Here is a 3,535-nt window from a genome sequence, read left to right as displayed (position 1 = left end):
CCCCATCCCCACACCAGCCTCCGTCCGCCACCCCATCCATCGCCACAGTCCTCCACCACATCCATCGCCGCCGTCCTCCACCATGCCGGAGCGCCTACCAAGACCGCATCGTCCACTGCTAGAGATGGACGTTTCTCATCCACGGTGACGGACCAATAGCCTTGCATCGCGTCCTCTCGCTTCATCGTCGGCGTCGTCCTCTTTGTCGGGGCCGCTCACACGACCTTCTCTTCCACCGCAATGGGACTTCAATGCCACCGACAGCCATCGCACCCGCAATGCCTACACGGCGCCGCAAGAGAGGTGGTACTTCATATCTCCTCAACTTTTTGACCTCAACCAGAAAATAGATATTAACTTGGTTACTCTAGTTTCTTTTCAGCTCTTAGAATTTAGTTCTTAGTTCAAAGCAAATTATGGATGCTAAATATCATTTCTCCGGTTTGCAACTTCAAAGCTGCCATGGCACAGCCATAATACGGTTTAATTGATCATGCTTAGGGTTTAATTGATCATGTTGGTTCCATGGTGGTTTCTTTAATAGAAATCGGAGGGGAAACCCTCTTTTGCTAAAAAAATATGCTTAGAGTTTCCCCCTTTTATGATCACTATACGATCAGAATACATGCTTTGTGTCATAAAAAAATATGCTTAGAGTTTCGAAAATGCATGTTCGCCGCTTGGGTGTGTATCTCTACAGGGTGCCCACGGTGGGACGGCCCACCCTGGGATTTTGGGTCATCCTAGGCCCCGATTCCCCTCTGTTCTGCTACATGCTTCCGATCTCTACTCGCCCCCAGCCGCCTGCCTCACCGGCGGCTTGCCGTCCCCGGACGGCATGACTCTAGGAGGAGACGCCGGACTAACAGGAGGCCAGGAGCCGCTCGCCCAACAGCGTGACCGCTGCCCGGGCGCGCCGCTGTGCCTACCTTCCCAGTACGTTCAAGGCTTAGGCCTGCAGCACCCACCAAGCCAACCCGATTTATCCTGAGATACGTCCTCAACACTCAGCAGCCACTCCTCATCACCCATTTTCTAATTGATTCATTACTCATCAGGCAGGACTGTCATTAGGATTCATTACTCAAAATTCCGGCCCTCGGAACAGAAACTAGTCATTTTGGATTGTTGGTCGTAGTGACATTGACCCAGATTACTACTGCAAGCCAGGTTTGTTGACAATTTTACTTGTCTTTCTTACTCATTCGATATAATATCCAATTATTCACGTCGATTAGTTGCAAACAATAAGTGCTAGATAAACTTCTTCATTCAGATTTTGGACGGTCTCTTACTGTAGTTACAATTCTGCATACTTGTCCTAATAAGCTCACAAGTAAATGACTGATTCACTACATCTATGCTTGCCTTGTCATATTTGTTGTCAATATTCTTTTAGGGTGGACCACCCTGTTTCTAAATAATGGAACCGTAGACATGAGTGAATAGTATTTCTCTATGTGATCTCTTCCATCATGTGTGGGTAACGAACACTGCATTGTATAGAAAGAAAGTGTCATTTCCAGCTTTTACATAGGTTTCGATCTTTTACATGGAATACAATCTGCCTACTTGCTTTGTGTCGCACTACCAACACTCCACCCTTGAAGCTAAACATTACGCCACTCATAATTGCTTAGTTTATTTGTTCAAATACGAATTTCATATGATTCTAATGTTCCTACTTCAGTTTTGAAATGTGTGTCTGCCTGTTATAGAGACATAAGGGGTTTGTATTTCTGTGTGTGGTCTGGTCAGCACAGTTGGGAGGTGAACTTTGCATATGCAGGGGTTTATAGGGAGACACTCTCCGAGTTGAATCCGCAATGCATTCCATATATAATCTGACTACTTTTTATGTTTTCATGAATCTCAGATTCTGAACAGTATCATAATGATTATGAGCTTGCGTGCATGAAAAGAATAAAGCAGAACAATGCCATGGCTGTCAAACATGGCATTAAGGGACTGAAATCAAGTCTGGATGCAATGCAATGCAAACGCTCTCCACCTACAGATTCATGCTCAGAATATGATCCTAACAGTGATTCTGAGCTAGAGGGAGACCTAAGTCAATGTAGCTCCCTAGTGGAGGAGTCAGAGGAAGATGCCCTATCTTATTCACCCATCAAGGTACTTGCTCTAACTTTCCAAGGTTACATTGCTCTCACATATCTTGCAACTGATGCTTTGCATTGCTTCTACTTTGTTGAACTGCAATTAGCTTAGTTTACACATCGTGTATGTGAATATGCCCTGCCTATCCATTTTTAGTACATATTCCATCTGTCATCATACCATATTTATCATTCAAATGTTGTTCTTGTGTATCAGACGTTCAAAAGGAAGAGGGCAATTGCTGATCGTCGAGGAGCACAAGCAAAGTATTTGGAAAAGGTAGTGGCACCTGATAAATCAAATAGCCCATTAGGTGTAGTTGCAATATCACCTGACCCACAAAATACCCCAACTCTAGCAGACTCTAGCCCTACTACACTGGTCATTTATGATGCCCCAACTCAGCAGACCCCAACTGCAGCAAACAGTATGATTTTGCCAGTTGACATAGCACCAGTTGTACGATGCAAAACCCCAATTCCAGCAAAGAGTACACCAAATCCGGTTGCCAAACCCCTTTTCGAACCAGAGAGAGCCCCAATTGCAGCAAATAGGACCCCTGTTCCATTTCTTCCCAGTTTAGAAAACGAAGCTTATGTTGTTGTCAGGAACTTTGTGCGCATCTTTCCTTCATGGAAAGATTATACCGCAGACACAGAACAATTTCCAGTCTTCCTCTGCAATTTACGCGTAAGTAATGTACTAATGTTATTCATGGTCATTACTGCATATGTTTTTGCTGACAGAAGACACAAGATTTCATTCTTTTAAATAGGCGAGGAGCAAACTAGATTGTGATGACGAGCAAGAGTTGGTTGCGCTTTTCAAGCACTCATTGATGAAGTATCGTTCCTACCTGAGGCAAGCGCACTTCGATGGCAAGCCTCTGAACGAAATTTCTGTAAAGTCTCCGGTGCTACATTTATCTGACGGTGACTGGAATAATCTTGTTACACATTGGTCTCGGCTACAGTGTAAGGTACTGTCTATGATATCACATCACAATTTGAACTACATTTCTGCATTTGCCTTAATGTCTCACTTGTACGAAAACTGTTAGCAGAAGAACATTCGTTCTCAAGGGACCACAGGATCTCGCAACTATACTACACACTGCATTGCTCTTGTGAGTACCTCTTGCCCTGTATGACCATACTTACTTTCATAGCTGTTTGATTATGTAGCATCACTGCACATGTTAGCCTCATAATCGTCCATTTGGTGGACATTATAAGATCCGTATGGACTCTTACACAAATTTAGAATTAACCCAATGCTTTTGAAGAGGTTTAGCTCTGCAGTCCTCTTGTAAGGACTGAACATGGTCTATCATTGTACTTACATTAACAGCTACTCCCTCCGTCCCATAATATAAGAACGTTTTGTACAGTACACCAGTGTTCAAAACACTCTTGTA

This window comes from Triticum dicoccoides, chromosome 7B (assembly GCF_002162155.2).
Source record: "Triticum dicoccoides isolate Atlit2015 ecotype Zavitan chromosome 7B, WEW_v2.0, whole genome shotgun sequence".
NCBI lineage: Eukaryota > Viridiplantae > Streptophyta > Magnoliopsida > Poales > Poaceae > Triticum > Triticum dicoccoides.
This window is presented reverse-complemented; position numbering follows the sequence as displayed.